The sequence below is a fragment of the Pogoniulus pusillus genome, chromosome 8 (assembly GCF_015220805.1).
Source record: "Pogoniulus pusillus isolate bPogPus1 chromosome 8, bPogPus1.pri, whole genome shotgun sequence".
In the NCBI taxonomy this organism is placed as follows: Eukaryota; Metazoa; Chordata; class Aves; order Piciformes; family Lybiidae; genus Pogoniulus; species Pogoniulus pusillus.
Genome location: NC_087271.1, coordinates 32,731,585 through 32,749,961, shown reverse-complemented (window position 1 = coordinate 32,749,961; position 18,377 = coordinate 32,731,585). Strand labels below are relative to the sequence as shown.

Genomic DNA, 18,377 nt, shown 5'->3' with positions numbered 1-18,377 from the left:
TGACCTTTGACCTTCACCATGTGTCTGGAAAGTGGAATGGCAATGACAATGTCTTTTCTCAACTCATGTTACTGAATCAATTTCAAATATGTAGGTTTTGTGACTTTGTGCCATCCCACCTGCCATCCATGACCTAGAGATCTGTATTTAGTTAGTGTCAGCACATCTATTTTCACTTTCTAAAGGCTGTACTGCTCACCTAGAGCTTGTGTCTGTACCCTGAGTAGAGCCTGGCTCCTGCAGGAGGCAGCAGTATCTGACTCTGGATGCACACTCCCATTAGGCCTGCCAGCCTGGCGTCTGGCTCTTCTAAATAGTTGGCACTTGGTTCATGGGAGACAGCCTGTCCGAGCTCACTGCAACAGCTGGTGCCAGCCAGCTCTTCAAGGACTTGTGCCAGCAGCAGGAGGAGTGCGCCAGAGTCTGTTCATCAAACAGACCAGCAGCAGTTCCATGGCTGCCACCAAGGGACAAAGGGAAAGGCAGCAGGGCAAGTCCTTTTCAACATGGCACCTTGTGGGAATGGCAAGTATGTGCCTTTTGAAAGAAGATGCATGCTGATGGATGAAGAGCTGCTGCAGGTCCTAGTGACCTCGGTAAGTGACCCTTTCTCCTTGCTCCTGTTTCCCAGCTGGTGGGAATTGTGTGACACTCACCTGCTTCTGGCAAGCACTTGAGTCTTATGAATAGAAAACAGCTCAGACTGGTGAAGCAGCAGTGTTTATTTTGAGGTCTACTCTTAGCTGTTTTCTTGCTTTCTAGGAGTGGTTCTTGCAGATATGTGGGTACATCCACTGTTGAGGTGGTCCTGGTGCTCACCTCTCGTTGCAAGGCACAGCCCCTCTTTTCCTACAGGTTGCTAGGCTGCCTCCTATTAAGTGATGTTACCAGTGTCTCTCTTGTGTAATTGTCTTCCTCCCACTGGAAAAATTGTTTATGTCCTTCAAATAAATACTTAATATCTTTCATTCCTGTCTACTGTGCTGCTTGTTTATGTTATTGAAGGTGAGGTCAGAGTTCTTTGAGTTGGAAGTGGTGAGAGAGAGAGCAGAACCTGCATCTCATGGGAATTTCTTCCATGTGTTTTAGACTAGTTCCTAAGAAAGTGCTGTTATCTGCACAGACGTGCTCGAGACTAGCGTGAGAAACAGAGCTCTGAACAGCAGCCTCTTCCTGGCATCACCAGTACACCCTGGGCATGGCTCTGTGGCTGCACTGAAGGCACAGACAACATTCATAAATCTGACTCTGCATTCAAAGGGAAGTCAACAGGGAGTATAGAGGAAAGGTTTGATCTGATCACAAGTCAAGATGTAAATGCAAAGGGGGGGGATCCTACTTCAAAGCCTATACAAACACCATACAAGTTTGGGGATTTTTTTTCCCTTTTTTTTTTCTCTTTTCCTTTTTTCCCCATAGGCATTTAATAGTTCTGGCCAGTTAGTATTTCAAAGCACAAAAGCAGGCTTTGACCCTGTGTTTTGTCCAACTAGTTAGCACCTATGCCTCTAAAAGCATGGGTAGCAGGGTCTGGGGCTCCTAGAACTCCTCCAGTGTTGCCTTTGATACTATCTAATGTAAGTTATCAAAGCCCCTTGGTGATGGTGGGTCTCCTGTTCTCTTGTGTTTGGGTTTTCCTACATGCCAGCCCTTGGATAACATGCTGTCCAAAAGCAGCAAGGTGAATGAGGGGGGCAAAGTCTCCTAGTTCTTCCTTAAAGGTTTGCACCTTCCACTTTAAAGGAAACTCTAGGAGACTCCTCCCAGTCTTCATCATCTGTGTTGCTGGAGTTACAAAAAAGGGTAAGTGTTGACACATGGGATTTCACTGCAGGTGGATGTAGATGCATTTTATGGTCCAGTGCTCCCTGCTCAGAGGTCAGCTGGACTGATTCTATGATCAAAGTCTCTGGGAGCAAGGCTGTTCTGTTGGGAGACAACAGAGAGGCAAGAAGAGGTTGAACTTTTTCAGGCCTATCAGTGCAGGGGCTTTTCTGGGACATAGCATTAAAGAGAAGATTTAGATTGATAAAGTGACCATGTCTCTTGTGTTGGGCAGAAGTTTTGGGAGCATGTCTCACACCTTCGCTTATGACACACCTTTAATGGATCAGAGGCGCTGCAGTTGCTTTACCTCTGTGGAGTGTTGCGTGTGTGCTTGGAGATGACATAGGAGGATCTTCTAGCAAGTGCAATGTTTTAGTCCATACAGAAACTACAGTAGCCTACAGTGCTGAAGAGGGGATTCTTGGAAAAGCAGCAATCCCAAATGATCTGCAGCAGGTGGGTGTCACATCCATTTTATGTAGCTAGATTCTGTCCATGCAAGTTATCTCTATTTGTCAGAGTAGTCCATAGCCTTTGCCAGTGTCTTTACTGCAGGGTCAAGAGAAGGGCAGCAAAGCTGGTAAAGAGTCTAGAAAAAAGTCCTATCAAAACTGGCTGAAGGAACTGTGATTGTTCAGCCCAGAGAAGAGGAGGCTGAAGGGAGACTACTGGTCTCTACAATTACCAGAAATTAGGTTGGGCTGAGGAAGGGAAGGTGCTGCTCACTTCTCTTAAGTAGCAAGTGACAACATGAGAAGAAATGGCCTTGAGATGCATCAGGGAAGGGTTAGGTTGAATGTTAAGAAAAAAAAAATCTTTACTGAAAGAGTTGTCAAGCAATGGAATAGGCTGCCCAGGGAATTGACCGAATTGTCATTGCTGAAGGTACTTAAGAGACATATAGCTATGGTGCTTAGGGACGTGGGTTAGCAGCAGACTTGGTAGTGTTAGGTTAATGGTTGAACTTGATCATCTTAAAGGTCTTTTCCAGTCTAAAAGTTTCTGTGATTCTATGGCACTATTTATATGCATGCCACATGAAACCACATGAACACACTACAAAATTTTATACCAAGCTGCAAGTTTGTTAGAGGCACACATTTGAGAGAAACAATCACATTGTCTGTAGTGCAGACATAGGGATTTATGTGGCCAGGTTAGTTTTCAGATAGTCATTATCGTTGCTCATACTCTGCATAATAACTGTAGTAGTAGTAGTGGTTGTCATACTCTACATAGTAACTGTTACCAGTTATTTTTCTACTTTTTCATATCAGCAATAAGTGGACAGCAAGATTTTGTGTAACATCCAAACTGGTATTCTGGAAAGAGGGGGATAATGGTTTTGGAAAACAGTTCCTCATAATTTTGTTTATTGGTTACATAGAGATTGTTGGTTGATCAGTGAAGCTTCCTTCACTTGGGACAGCACTGGGACTGTTGTACCAGTGATATTCAGCAAGTCCAGTGGGATGTTGCAGAGGAGGACTCGTGAAGGTAAGGTCAAGCCTTCGTAACCTTGACTGCAGTAGCTATTCTGTGGGGAAAGTGGCTCTTTACAGAGAGGTTACAGCTTTGCTTTGTTTGTCTTGCTTCTATTATTCAGATGACCCTCCTCTCCAAACCTGAAGATGAAGCCAAGAACCAAGCAGTTAAACAACAAATGACAGATTTCATAAAGGATGAGTTATAGCAGAATAATTTTTCCCTCTAAATACATTGTACTCCATTCTTCAATCCAGTAATGTATTTTTATCTTTCTGAAAAGATTTAAGATAGCCCAAAGTGTGTAGATGGCATGTAGAAAGCATTCCAGTTTGACAGAAGGTAGAATTGATTACTTTGCTGAGGGAAAGGGGGGGGAAAAAAAAAGGAGTTTTATTTAAATCAACTTTAAAGCTTTATTTTAAAGGGTGGATATTGGTAGCTGGAGAATACCCACTGCCTTCTCCTCATATTGCAGCTGGATGGCAATAGCCAGACTTCACTTATTTATTTATTTCCTGCACAGAGGGGAGGAAAATATAGGTCTATGAATCAATCTAGATAATGGGGAAGGCTGAACGTAATAAATAATACAGTAACAACCCTAAACTAATGAGCTGTTGCTAAGGTACATTTCACAGGCTCATCCTCTATATAAAAAGTCACTAATAATCCCTTAGTGTAATCAGATGATAAAGCTTTGCCATAAGGCAACACCTGTGCAATTAAAGCTGCGGATTCTTTTGCACGTTTCATTAATTTCAGGATTTTGTAAAGGCACAATGACTACACTAATAATCTAGTCTACTTGACTCCATGTCTACTGGAAACAGGGTGTCTAATTAGGTAAAGGTAATTAATTAGAGATAAATGGAGCTAATCAGACTCAGTTAACACTAATTCTTTGAATTAAGATATTTTGGGACACCTACTATTCTGCTGGCTTTGATGTTTCCCAACAAACACTGACTTGGGAAGGAATTGGAAAGTGCTGTGTTCAGGCTGTTGGAGATCATCAGTCCAGTCCTGCAGGGCCACTTACCCATTTATCCAGTTCTGGGCTCCTCAATTCAAGAGAGATATTGAGATACTGGAATGTGTCCAGAGAAGGGTGACAAAGCTGGTGAGAGGCCTGGAGCACAGCCCTATAGGGAGAGGCTGAGGGAGCTGGGGGTGTGCAGCCTGGAGAAGAGGAGGCTCAGGAATCATTGCTGTCTACAACTACCTGAAGGGAGGTTGTAGCCAGGTGGGGGTTGGTCTCTTCTGCCAGGCAACCAGCAACAGAAGAAGGAAACACAGTCTCAAGTTGTGGTGGGGGAGGTCTAGGCTGGATGTTAGGAGAAAATTCTTGCCAGAGAGAGTGATTGGCATTGGAATGGGCTGCCCAGGGAGGTGGTGGAGTCACCGTCCCTGGAGGTGTTGAAGAAAAGCCTGGCTGAGGCACTTAGTGCCATGGTCTAGTTGATTGGTGAGGGCTGGATGCTAGGTTGGACTGGATGATCTTGAAGATCTCTTCCAACCTGGTTGATTCTGTGATAATTCTAATCTTGGTGGTCAGTAGGACACTTTCATCTGTGTCTGTTTTGTGGATTTGTTGGGAGAGGCATGTGTGCCACCTGTGAATGGTAGGGGACTTAGTCTGACATCACTGGAAGCCAATTTGTCTTTTTATTGGTTTCTGCCAGGTTTTGCTGGCCATGATATTTTCCATACAGCTTCTTTCCTTGATGTGGGCAGATTTTTGAATTCTGAGGTGTGCTGGTATTTGGAAGAGCCACCATAACCTCTGCTGTGGACAGCATTCAAAATGCAGGATGCAGTCTCTTTTGTCACAGAAAAGAGGAGCATCAAAAATAATTATTTTGAAAAATGGCCCAATTTTAAAGAATTTTTGATTGTTAAGTGGAAGGATGAGGATTTCACAGGTGGTCAGTGCGCTTTGGAGGCCATGGTCCTGTTCTGATGAGGAACTGGATGCTGCTCATCTTTCTTAGGTAACCAACTGTACTGGATTCAGGTGCCAGCATCTTCAAAACCAGCAGGACTAGTGGGTGGGGGGAAACAAAAATGAGTGGGACAAGAAGTGAGCAAGAAGCCTGTTTGCTCCAACACTGCAGACTTCTGTTATTATGTCTGTGTTAGAGAAGTCTTGTTTTGCCTTTTTTCCCAGGTAGTTGTTACTTCCTCATAATTTAATGTGTAGTACTGTGGTGGTAGGCTTGATAGAGCAAACATGAGCTTATCCATATTGGCTTATGCAGGCATGTTCCCCTGCTCTTCCTGTGCTGGGGGAGGCAACCACGGGAGGGGAGGGCAAAAGCCCTGGCTTCACCTAATATGGTGAGGCCTGGCAAAGTGCCATTCCAATTAGCTAATCTATGTTCAGTGCCCCACTAATCACAGATTGGATATTGATAAAAGGGATCAGGAGGTAGCATGGGGCTGCTGCCACCTAATTTTTGCATCCCAAATTTGCTTGGATTGCTTACCAGGATCAGGCTCTAAATGCCTGCAAGCGGTTGGCTTGCATAGCCCCCAGTGTGACATTGTGCTGAGGCTGCACATTGCAAGACATCCTGCCTGCACCCAAAAGTCTTCCTGATAAGACTAGAAGTCTTGGAGATGCACAGATCATCCAGAGCAGCCAGGAGCCAAGGTCAGAGATTGTCTGCCTCCTTTCCCCAGAAGACTGGGAAGAATCAAGTCTCAGTGTCTGACAAGACAGAGGTCCACATGGTTTGGGTACTGCCTGATTTATAATTTTGTGACTAAAAACTTAAAAGCCTCTTCCAGTGTGATGGTTTGGGTGTTCCACACCCCCCCACACACTTTGGAAAATCATCCAGACTAGACTCAGCAGCTCTGGAGATTGAATGAAGCTTTATATTTACAGCTTAACACAATATACAAGCAGGTATTTACAATATATACAGCTATAGACAGAAAAATACAAGTTAAAAAGTAATACAGAAACACAGCAGCCCTCCCAGAAACCTGAGCCTCCAGGAGGGACTCTCAACCACCCTTCTGCCTTCCTCCCACTCCTCTTCCTTACCCCAGATCTTGCCTTATGTTTAAGGTAGTATGGAGGGTCAACCAGGGGGGTTAGGAAGCAGATGGATTAGTCACATAGATGTCAGGTTGGGTTAGAGAGAGAGAGAGAGAGAGAGAGAGAAAAGTTTAGCTCAAAGCCCAGACAGCAACCATGTTATCTATGTTTGTGGTTTTGCTCTTATCCATCTCAGCAAACCTATGAGTGAAGCAGACATCACCATTGCTCCCTTTTCACAGCCTGTAGTCTAGTTCTTCTCACCAAAACATTCTAGCTAGCTTCAAACCAGCATATCCAGTACAATATTTGTGTTTGCCACTTGAAGAAATAAGTGCTCTAGTTTTGCCTGTGCCCTGCCTGTCTGAATTTCCAACCTGTGCATATTTTGAACTTGTGAATAAGTTTTCTGGTGAGTTTTAATGTTAATAAGTAGTTTTCATAGTTATTAACAATCATGGCCTGGATATCAAAATGAATACAGATTGTTAATATTGCATAGTCTGTCACAAGTACCGGCAGCAGATGTGGTGGAAAGATGCTGTGACCAGCACAGGCCTATACTGAAATGATCATGTCACCACCAGCAGCCCTTACAGGGTCTGGGAATAAGACCATGCTGGGTGTATGGAGCAAGCATGTTTTAGAAGGTACTGCTTCTAAGTGTGAAGTTCAGGTACAAAGTAGCATGGTTTCCCTTCCCTCTCTGGACAGCTTGCTCATTTCAGCTGTAAAGCACTGCTGATGGAGAGTTCTTCATCTACTGCTTGAATGCCAGGAAGTGTGGGATACACTCTCCCTTCCCACATCTAAAGAGGACTGGATAGTTTTTTTCATTTGTAGTTCTAAAACACCTAAGCTGGTGTTGCACAGTGTGGTACATAAATAACAAGAGGAAGCCAGGAATGAGCCCTTGTAGGGTGAGCTGTTGCCTGAGGTAAGTCTCCACCAGCTGAGCTACCCTACAGTCAGTAGAGGAGGTGAAATAGAAATGTCTGAATACTTTTATTACCAGATACTTTCTGGATTGACCTTTCAATAACTTGTTAAACTACAGAAAATATTTCTGTTTTCTAGATGTGAAAGACCTGCTGGGTCATATAGTCCACAAATGCACCTCTGGATACTTTTAATCATAGCTTGAAGTCTTTGGGCTTTCAGGAGCAGATAGGGCTGTTGGAAGTAACTCGTGTTTCCAGGGACTCACAATCCCAGTTACAGAGAACTGTGGATAGAAGTGAACTCTGTGGCTACAGCCTGCAGGGGAGGAAAAGGAATTTTTGTCCCTTGTACATGAAGGAAGCAAACTGCTGTTGTCCCCTGGCTTAGCTGCAGCTTGTTAGCATGTAGCTGGGCCAGACCCCAGAATGAAGGCAGCCACTGCTGTCCCCAGGGCTGTGGTCAGGGCTGCAAAGCAGTTGTGTAAGTGAGAACCCAAGCCTGACTTGCTCGCAGTAATCTAGCCCCCTCTTATGCCATTGAAGTTCCCAGCTGAGGCAGTCTTCAATTACATTCATACTTTTGTGTATCACAGGAAGTCTAAGAGAGCTTCACACTCTGGCACATCAAATTTGAAGTCTAGCTGCTAGTGCTGTCATGGGATGCACTTGTCCTCTTGAACATAACCTTGTTCATTGTTTAGACTTCTTATGCTTCGAGGAGGTCCAGTTCAACATGCTGTGCAGCAAAGGTGGGAGATCACAGAATCACAGGGCTTTAGAGGTTGGAAGGGACTTCCAGAGATCATCGAGTCCAACATCCCTGCCAAAGCAGGATCCCCATGGTAGTCCAAACAGGAACACAACCAGGTGGATTTTGAAAGCCTCCAGAGAAGGAGACTCCACACTCTCTTTGGGCAGCCTGTTCCAGTGCTCTTTTCCTCTCTGTAAAGAAGTTTCTCCTCATGTTGAGATGAAACCTTCTATGTTCAAGTTTGTACAGGTTGCTCCTTGTCTCATTGCTGTGCACCACCAAAAAGAGATTGGCCCCATCCACTTGACACCTACCCCTCAGATATTTGTAGACATTGATGAGATCTCCTCTCAGTCTTACCTTCTCCAGACTAAACAGCCCCAGGTCTCTCAGTCTCTCAGTGATGTTCAGAAGGGTCACAGAGATGTTTGGGCTGACCATCATGCATGTATAGTGCTGAGTGTATCTGTAGTAGGAGGTTGATCTGAGTCTCTTAGATGGCTGGAAGCTCTGGGCATGGCAGTATCACTACATGTTGTAGGTCATAGTTGCTCACTAGTGCAATTCAGGTGTTGGCAATAAATCCACAGTTTGAATGAACTTCTGAAGTAACAACTTGGATGATAGCAGCCTTCTTAAGGGAAACTGACAAATGCCCCAGACCTGCAGCTTGTTTGAGGAATGAAATCCTTCTTTGATTTTTCTTTGTGCATCATCTTAGTGTCTCTGTGCCAAAAGGTGAAGATGCTGAAGTTCCTGTTGTACTGCCTGGATGGCAGAGCTGTGAAGACTTTACTATTCCTCCAGCCTGACATCCCTTGTCTCCTACAAGGATGGATCAACACCCACTGGTTTTGGATATCATTGGACTGGTTCTTCAAAAAAACTTGCCCAGGCAAGTTCTTAGGTAAAGGATGGTATTCATCTCACCTAATTTGTTCACAGCTGCATCCAGGCCTGCTTTCTAGGATCCCTTCATTGGAGAGAAATGGGTGCTAGCATAGTTCCTCTGACCCATTTGTGGTCTCTCACCAAGGTTATGGCTCTGTTTGACTAATGTCTGTTTTCCCCACAGGTGTCTCCAGGTGTCTGGGTGACCTCAGTGTCTGGCCTGTAAGTCACAGATGTTAAGGGTTGGAAGGGACCCAAGGAGATCATCGAGTCCAACCCCCCCTGCCAGAGCAGGACCACACAATCTAGCACAGATCACAGAGGAACATATCCAGACAGGCCTTGAAAGTCTCCAGAGAAGGAGACTCCACAACCTCTCTGGGGAGCCTGTTCCAGCCAGGTGAAACCATCCAGGCTTTGTGCTGGGTATGTTGGGATCTGGAGGAGGTTGGTAGTATTGGGAGAACAGTGCTGTGTGGGTGGTGTGTAATAGCATGGGAATCGACTGAAGATGAGAGAAAAAGATGAGCTGTTCGTGTTGGTTATTGCAGGTGCCTGTGGTTCTGCAAGGGAGAAAGCTGCCTGCTGTGGAGACCTCAGCACTGAGACCCCTCTGCTTATGTGATGGCTTCTCAGGCAGTCCCTGGCCCTCACTAGGGGTGAGTTGCCCTCAGCGTCCAACATGTACAGTTCAGTGGAGTGCTGTGTAGGAAAGGGGGTTATATAATGTTCCCACATGCAAATTAAATGTTTTGCTAATTTGAAAACTTAAATATCTAAATAGCCCAAATGATAAGGGCAGAAAATTCCTTAGTAAATAGCCTTTGCTCACACTTTGGTTGTCGTTTGCCATGGGCTTCAATACCGTAGGCATCAGTCTTTGTCTTCCTCTGTTTTCATTGCCTCCTTCCCTCTTGGTCTTTGGTTGCTGTTTACCAGAGCTGCATTAAAGCAGGTTCTCCCTGTGTCTCTGGGCTGTGGCACAGCCCATAATCTAGCATCTTGTCAGCCACTGGAGTTTCTAAAGTAGCCTCAATGTTTGTGCTAGGAATTGAACCACTGTTCTTAAAAGCAGCAGTTGGCTCCCTGCTTCCCTGTGGTACATGAGGTGCCAGCAATCCACAGTCACAACTGAATTTCCAGTTTTGTAAACACTCTGCTGCAGTTAGCTCTCAGACCTTCCTGAGCAGCCACCAACCGGTGGTGCTTTCTATTTACATGCAAATATTAGCTGTAAACATTAGATTTTGGAAACAATTCTATGCTGAAGCTAAGCACTGCGTTGTGATGTTTGTTCAGTATTAGAGGCCTGTATGGAACGAAATATGTCTAGAACATCTTATTTCACAGTATCACCAAGGTTGGAAGAGACCTCACAGATCATCAAGTCCAACCCTTTACCACAGAGCTCAAGGCTAGACCATGGCACCAAGTGCCACGTCCAGTCCTGCCTGGAACAGCTCCAGGGACGGCGACTCCACCACCTCCCCGGGCAGCCCATTCCAGTGTCCAATGACTCTCTCAGTGAAGAACTTTCTCCTCACCTCCAGCCTAAATCTCCCCTGGCGTAGCCTGAGGCTGTGTCCTCTCGTTCTGGTGCTGGCCACCTGAGAGAAGAGAGCAACCTCCTCCTGGCCACAGCCACCCCTCAGGTAGTTGTAGACAGCAATAAGGTCACCCCTGAGCCTCCTCTTCTCCAGGCTAACCAATCCCAGCTCCCTCAGCCTCTCCTCGTAGGGCTGTGCTCAAGGCCTCTCCCCAGCCTCGTCGCCCTTCTCTGGACACGCTCAAGCATCTCAATGTCCCTCCTAAACTGGGGGGCCCAGAACTGAACACAGGACTCAAGGGGTGGTCTAACCAGTGCAGAGTACAGGGGCAGAATGACCTCCCTGCTCCTGCTGGCCACACCATTCCTGATGCAGGCCAGGATGCCACTGGCTCTCTTGGCCACCTGGGCACACTGCTGGCTCATGTTCAGGCGGGTATCAATCAGCACCCCCAGATCCCTTTCTGTTTGGCTGCTCTCCAGCCACTCCAACCCCAGCCTGTATCTCTGCATGGGGTTGTTGATGACCCCTACATTACCTTCCTATCAAGTGATTCAAAGCATTGTTCAGTGTGTGGTTTAATTGTATCACAGACCCAAAATACTTAATACTTTAAAGAGGGAGTTTTAAAATTTAATAGCTGCTTTTATTATTACTCTTTTGGATACAATTAGCTAGGGATGCACTTCAGTGTCCTCCTTGTTACTGAAATGTGTTTTTTTGTCTCACTCTGGGGGAAAAAGGAGTCTGTCAGACCATGGGTCTCTCCCTTGATGCACATTATTAGAGTCTTTTTAGAGACAAGCAAGCAATTTTGCTGTCATTGGTCTTGTTCAAATAGAGGGTGTTTATCTATGCAGTCCTCTGGGGACAGGTGTCAGGGAAGGATCACCAGCCAGCAGCTGACAGGGGTAAGGCACACTCATTTGCCTTTCTTCCAGTGGTGTGCCTGTATGGTGCTTGCTTCTTAAACATAGCCCCTCAGGCATCCTGTCCTGACTTCAGCTAACACCCCTGCGTCTGCTGCTCACCTGGACTGAGGCTGGGTTGCACAGCCCCATCAGAGGAAAGGGGAACCTAGGCTGAAGGAGGTGCTGATGTAGCTACCAGGAGGTTCATAGTGCCCCATGTTTCCTGCTCAAATTTGGCTTTAGAACCCACTCCTACTGCCCGTATTGGAACAGAGCCTTCTGCTCTACTTCACAGGTTTTTCTTTTCGTTTGAATCTTTTCATGTGACCAAAGTTTCTATGTGATAGTGCTACGAAAAGGATATTATTTCATATTTCCACACTGCCCTGAACTTGAGGCTTCACACCAAAGTCATCACATCTCCCGCTCCAAAGCACCTGAACATAAAATCCCTAATCTCCCAAAACTTGGACGTGGATCTCTGGTGAAGCTGCAGCATTTCAAGGGACTTGCCCCTGAAGAGAGGTGGGTGAGATCCTCAGCTTCCTACCACCTCACTCCTGTATGTGTGGACCTCTGTATGTCCCACAGTCCCAGGGCACCTTCTGGGTAGACTGTGGCCACCCACAAACTGGGGAGCATGTGGTGTGTCTCAAACACAGCTATGGGGTTGCCCTGCACTTGCTGAAGAGAGCTGGGTGCATGGTTGCTCATGTGCTTCTCTGGCAGTTCCAGGCTGGGCAAGGCTGTCATAGAGAAAGGAAAGCACTTTGCTTCGCTGCTACAGGGCACGCTGTGCTTCTGGTGCAGCTGCTGCTGCTGAAGACATTCTTCTGCTCCCTTTCTAGTCATTAGGTAAGTAAGGCATTTTCCTACTGTGTTGTGCAGTTGGTTAGAACCTTGGAATCCACACAGGTAGGATCCCCTATTCTCCACCTCTGATGCCTCTCAGCTGAAAGGCACTCATCATGGCCAGGCTTCCTCTCCTGTGTTGCAGGATGGCACCAAAGGGCTTAAGAGCATCCTGCTCCCTAATGGTCATGATTTTCTGTGATTTTGTGTCAGCTCTTGGTCCAGATAATGGCTCATGCTTTTGCTTAGAGACCACTAATAATGCATAAAGGAGTGACATGAATAGCTTGTAACACTTGCTTTGAGAAACTGATGGTAATGCTGCATGACAGTAACAGTTGTTACTCCTATTGTCCTTTTGAAACTTGTTTAAGTTTTAAAAAGTCACTCACCCTTCTACTTTATTTTGAGGAGGATGGGACTGGGATCTGGTTGCAAATCCATCAGTAGGACTCAGTATTTTGTTTGTTCAGTTTGGCACTGTTCTTTTGTAGGATTCATTTCCCATCTGTGTATTAAGCAACCTTCACTGTGCCTCTGCTCACAGAGCCTGGTGCTTCCTGAGTGCTTGTGTCAGAGCTGGATGCAGGAGAGGTGCAGGGAGGTGATCTGGCCATCCAGCCAGACCCCACTCCAATGCAGGCTGAGCCATATGAAGCACCACATTTGCCATTTAATTTCTCACACAGCACCTACACAATTGTGAAGGAAATCTACAGATCATCCATATTCCTGTCTGGTCTGGGTCTGGTGGTTTGATTGTTCTTTGTTTTGTTTTGTTTTGTTTGTTTGTTGGGTTTTCTTTGTGGGTTAACTTTTATTTTCTTTAATTCTAACAACTCCTCTTTATGTGGTGTGTATCCCTATTTTTGAGGGTTAAGCTAGCTTTGGCTGGGCCTGCTGTCCTTGTGTACTGCTCTGAACTTCAGTGCCAATGGAAAACATATGCAGGTTGAGTGCTTTCTAAGCATGGATGATGTGATGTTGTCTGGCTGGTCCTCATCATGTCTCACTTCTGTGGGCTGCTTGGTACTGTCTTCACCTTCAGTCTCACTGACAAGATTCACAAAACCCTTGGTTGCAGAGCTTTTTTCTTTTGCAGCCTTTTGCCCAGTGGCTGGTTTAGGTCTCGTTGACCTCACTCTTCCTAACATAGCCTGAAACCTATTTTGTCTTATTTGGGATGTAAGAGTGCTGTTGGCTGGTACCCAGCCCCCAGGGCCTTGCAGGGATCCTCTCCCATCTTGTACTCTTGCTGGGCTCTGCTGCTTGCTTGGCTGCTAGCTTGAGTGTTGCTCAGCCCAAGCAGAGCATGACCTGGGGAGAGCAACATATGGCAGAAGGAAGGCAATTTAGGACAGGTCTAGGAATCAGAGGCAGAGTTGTTACAAGCTGGGCCTTGGGTTCACTGGCACAACATGAAAGACAGCATTGGTGCCTGATGGAGTCTGGCCTCTTCTGCCTGTCCTGCTGCACTAGTAATCCCTGCTGCAGTGGCTCTGGAGGGGTTCAGGGCAAAAGATGAGTGGAATTTGCAAATTCCTCCATCCAAGTCAAAATTCTTAATCACATTGGATAGCTTTTGGGTCAGTTCATGATTGCGAATTTTCTAGGCTTTATTTATTCCCCAAAAAACAAACCCAAAACATGCTGATGTTTCATTTTTAGTTTCACTTAAAGGCAGTCAAAAGATGCACAATCTAGAAATGCTTTATTTGCTCATGTTTCTGATATGGAAAGCTTTCTGTCCTCTTTGTTTCACTGAGAAAATGATAAAATAACCCAATCAAACAATGTTTAAAAAAAAATTAAATAAAAAAATCCTTGACTTGGTCATCAGAGAGTGAAGAGCACCTTGTCAAGATGTTGGTTGTTTTTTTCATTGATGACCTGCTTTGTGACTGAGGCCAGGTAACATGGTGGCTGGTGAGTGTGGAACAGCTGCACCTGCCAGCTGGCCATTACAACCTAGGAAATCTAAAGTGGGAGAGGATGAGACAACTTGGTGGCTAACTTCCTAGGGGGTCTTTGCTGGAAGATGTGGGGCTGGTGGTTTGGGTGCTGTCTCACTCATTTTTTTGTTTGTTTCAGTTTTTCTTCAACTCTCAGCACAGAAGGAAAGCAAAGGATGACACCTGTGGGAGAGACTGTCTCAATACACGCAATTTTGTGAGTTAAAAATCATAGAATCAACCAGGTTGGAGGAGACCTCCAAGATCAGCCACTCCAACCTAGCACCCAGCCCTATCCAATCAGCTAGCCCATGGCACTAAGTGCCCCATCCAGGCTTTTCTTCAACACCTCCAGGGATGGCAACTCCACTACCTCCCTGGGCAGCCCACTCCAATGTCAATCACTCTCTGTGGCAACAACTTCCTCCTAACATCCAGCCTATACTTCCTCCAGCACAACTTGAGACTGTGTCCCCTGGTTCTCTTGCTGGCAGAAGAGACCAACCCCCACCTGGCTACAACCTCCCTTCAGGTAGTTGTAGACAGCAATGAGGTCACCTCTAAGCCTCTCCTTCTCCAGGCTAAGCAGCCCCAGCTCCCTCAGTCTCTCCTCATAGCATTTGTGTTCCAGGTCCCTCACCAGCTTTGTTGCCTGTCTCTGGACACGTTCCAGTATCTTAACATCTCTCATGAATTGAGGGGCCCAGAACTGGACACAGGACTCAAGGTGTGGCCTGACCAGTTCCAAATTTGGAACATTAAATGTAAAAGTTTATTATACTGAGATTTGTAGCCAGACATCATCTCAGAGTAAGTCACACAGAATTGCAAAGTTTAAAGAGATATGTTTGTCAGTGACGTGATACTGAGAGGTTTGGCTTCTTGTCTCTTCCTTAAGGACAAATTCACCCCAAGGGTCTACTCTGACCTTGGCAAATAGTGTTATAATAGAAAAAGAATATTGTCTGCTGGATAGCAGGAGCTGATTATTAAATTTAAGTGTATATTGTCCACATAAAGCAAACAATGTGCCTTTTTTCTTTCTTTCTTCTCCCCTCCTCCCCCCCTTTTTTTTTTCTTCCCTGGCTGCAAACATTCATCACTGGTTCAGGAGTTGGAAGATGCCTGCCTGCTAATTATTGTGTTTTTAACTGATAATATACTGTAAATTTTGTATAATACAACTGTGACCTTATGGAGAATGGAAGAGGTGACAGCAGGCTCATAATTATAGTATGCTGAAGAAATGCTTGTTATTATCTACTATTTTTAGGACCGGTGTGCATAAGCCTCTTAATTTACATAAGCTTTAGACATTCACACATTTTTCTGTCTTTGCTTATGGATGATAAATTTTGTTCCAAGGAAAGATGAAGATGTCATGTTAGGTGAGAGGTTAGCCAACTGGGAGCTTGATTACTGTGAAAAAAACAAAAGCTTCAGAGCCGACTGAAAAAGGAGTCTTTATTTGAGAAAGAATTGTTTAACCCAAGCTTCGTAACGTGAAAAAATGCAGCATCAAATGGAGTCTTGATAACTTAAGAACTGCTTAAATGATTATGTGGGGGGGTAAAAAAGGACAGGAGGAAAATGCTGTAATCTATTTATCATTGGGAAGATGATTGTTGTAGCCTGTTCTTATTGGGAATTAAGATTTTATGCTTGTTGAGGTTTCCTTGTTGAATGCTGAGGACACAGGATGCGTTTCCAGGATGTACTATTGAAGGCAACAACCCCTGAAGGCTGGTGAGATGTCTTAGTTTGGGGATGCTGGGGTGTGAAGCAGATGCTGTATGCCCCCAGGGAGGCATGTTGCATCCCAGAAGAGGCACAGGCAACAGGTAGGTGAAGTCTGCCCTTTCCTCCTGAGGTCCCAACCTCCTGCCAGTACCATGCCTGGTGCTTCCACTCTGTGTAGCTTGGCCAGTCCAGTGTAACCAGCTGCTTTTGCCTCACCAGGAGAATTGCTGTTGCCTGTGAGGGCTCAGCTGCTGGCAGGAAGTGCTGGTGACCAGCAGGGCCACCAGCAGCCCACCATGCTACAAATAGCAATACTGAGCTGGCACCCATGGCACTGCCCTGGGCACATGGTATGATATGGAGGCTACTGGGCAGGGTAAAGAAGATGCTGGAGCAGTTCTCAACTCTGATTTGGCCATGGAAAAAGCCATTTGTGATAATGTTGAAGTAAATTTATCTCCCTAAATTAGCTTTGCTAGCTGCAGCCTGCACTTTCTTGGGCCATAACACATACAGCTCCTTCTCTTTGATCGGGGCTATGCCTGTTCCTTGCTGGGCCTGGCAGCCAGATGAAGCAGCATAGAAAAGCTGGCAGTGGTTCTTACTACACTCCCTGGCTGAGCAGAACACTTTGGTTTCTATGTTTTCAGTCCAGTAGCTCTGGTGACCCATTTGTGCAGAGGTGTTATGCTGCTCAGCTGCCTTCTGCTTTCTGCAGCCCTCACAAGGCTGTTCCTTGCATTGAAAACCAGAGAAAGCACAGAAACACACAGCTGAGACAGATATAGAAGAAAAGCTTGTTTGTACTCATTACACTGGAGGATATTTTGAGATCAGATCATCCATCTGAAAATATGACCTCTTGTAATACTACCAAACAAGGTCAGGGATGCCTGTGCTTCTCTGCCTCTTATGCAAGTTTGAGCTGCCTGGAAGCACCTTCCACAGCTATGCCTGAGTTTTCCAAGTTGAAGGAAAAAAGGGATTTTGCTCATCAGGGCTCGACCTCTTGTTTTTCTGCTTTGTTTGCCCTGTTTTGTGTCTCTTTCCTTGTACTGCTGTTCTCAGTTGTGTTTTAGGTTTTCAGTGTGAGCAATTGAATAAGAGGAAAGTCACTCATCAAAGTGGCCGCACGAGTTGCTCCGTGGAGCTGCCATGTATAACACACACACACACATAACCATCTCTGTCTATTTGCTTTCCTGTTTTCATCTTAATTTAGGTGGACAGAATTACAACCCTGAGGTCTGCAATGCTGCAGAGCCCACAGGAAAACCACAGTCAGTGCAGACCTTCACAGGCACTGGGAATTATTAACTTGTTAACTGGATGAAGATGCTGGACCCAGCCCAGCAAGCCTGCAACTGATCTCCTGGAGAAATGAGCACTCCTCATGCCTTTTCCCCAGGGAGCAGATTTTGACATCAGATGCTGATATAATTTATGTCTTCACTTTCACCTATGAAAGATGCTGCAAATGAAGAAGAAAGTAATTCTCCATCATACAGTGAAAACCCAGGACTCCTGCAGAAATCTTTCATTTCTTGTGTTTGCGCTGGCATTAGGTAGTGCTAGATAGAAGCCTTTGCTGAGTGTATGGGCCTGATCTCACAAACCTGTGTTCAGAGAAGCACTTGGAGTAGTGTGTGTAGCAGCAAGGAACTCTGTCCAGTTACTGAGAGTAGGACTGTGGCTGAGGGCTTGCCTTTGCTGAGATGATGCTTCCAGGGCTCTCTCTGAGGTCAGGTATGCTTTGCTTCAGTTGTGTCCAGCTGTTGTGTGACTTACAGGCTGGGGACTGAGTGGCTGGAGAGCAGGCAGGAAGAAAGGGACCTGGAGGTACTGGTAGATAGTAGGCTGAACATGAGCCAGCAGTGTGCCCAGGTGGCCAAGAGTGCCAATGGCATCCTGGCCTGTATCAGGAGCAGTGTGGCCAGTAGGACAAGGGAGGTTATTCTTCCCCTGTACTCAGCACTGGTCAGGCCACACCTTGAGTGCTGTGTCCAGTTCTGGGATCCTCAATTCATGAGAGATGTTGAGATACTGGAATGTGTACAGAGAAAGGCAACAAAGCTGGTGAGGGGCCTGGAACACAAATGCTATGAAGAGAGGCTGAGGGAGCTGGGGCTGCTTAGCCTGGAGAAGGAGAGGCTCAGGGGTGACCTCATTGCTGTCTACAACTACCTGAAGGGAGGCTGTAGACAGGTGGGGGTTGGTCTCTTCTGCCAGGCAACCAGCAACAGAACAAGGGGACACAGTCTCAAGTTGTGCCTAGAGAGGTCTAGGCTGGATGAGGTCTAGGTCTCCTAACAGAGAGAGTGATTGGCATTGGAGTGGACTGCCCAGGGAGGTGGTGGAGTCGTCGTCCCTGGAGGTGTTGAAGAAGAGCCTGGCTGACGCACTTAGTGCCATGGTCTAGTTGATTGGTGAG

At 45.9% G+C, this 18,377-nt stretch overlaps 1 long non-coding RNA gene across 2 annotated transcripts in view; it reads left to right on the top strand.

The window, feature by feature from the left end:
• The window catches only part of LOC135177906 (uncharacterized), a 4,690-nt gene extending 573 nt beyond the window's left edge, over nucleotides 1–4,117 (top strand). Inside the window, exons 1-4 of one of the 2 annotated variants that reach the window (XR_010303236.1) lie at nucleotides 1–596; nucleotides 2,060–2,283; nucleotides 3,215–3,324; nucleotides 3,434–4,117. The exon at nucleotides 1–596 is cut by the window's left edge and continues 573 nt beyond it. This is a non-coding gene — a long non-coding RNA (uncharacterized LOC135177906). Of the gene's footprint in view, nucleotides 597–762; nucleotides 969–2,059; nucleotides 2,284–3,214; nucleotides 3,325–3,433 lie in introns of those variants that run through there. The other variant, XR_010303237.1, reaches the window with a different exon arrangement.
• The last annotated feature ends 14,260 nt before the right edge of the window (nucleotides 4,118–18,377 follow it).